We start from the raw sequence: 495 nt of genomic DNA, 5'->3' as shown, positions 1-495 counted from the left end.
GACCTGCTCTTCAGGGTTTTATTTTCTTGACAGGGATCAATTTTTGGCTTCCATGGTTCTGTAATAGTTTTCATCTCGTGGGTGGTGGAGCTGGTTTCTCTTTGACTTCTGCCTGTAACCTGAATTATCTGCAGATCAATTCTGTTATCCCATATTGAGTGAGCCCTCTGGCGATCAAGGGGTGGAGTGGGGGTGGGAACCCACAGCCGGAGGCGGAAAAACCCAGAAGCATGGTTTCACTCTCCACCGGAGTGGTCTGACTTACTGAATATACACTGAAAGGCAGGGATAGGGGAAGACTACTGTAGTATAAGCCACAAAGATTTTGGAGCAGGAGATTGCTGGGAAGAGTGTCCCAGTAATCTCTTTGTGAAAGTCTTCATACTGGGTTAGGAAATTTCTTCTCCTGAAGAACAAAATTAAGCTGCATCAATGAACTCAATCACAAACGGAAATAATTGTAAATCCACACAGAAAGAAACTGTTAAAATATCC

The sequence above is a fragment of the Bison bison genome, unplaced genomic scaffold, assembly GCF_000754665.1.
Source record: "Bison bison bison isolate TAMUID 2011002044 unplaced genomic scaffold, Bison_UMD1.0 scf7180017864500, whole genome shotgun sequence".
Classification (NCBI taxonomy): Eukaryota; Metazoa; Chordata; class Mammalia; order Artiodactyla; family Bovidae; genus Bison; species Bison bison.
The sequence above is the reverse complement of the archived record's forward strand: the minus strand, read 5'-3'. Positions refer to the sequence as shown.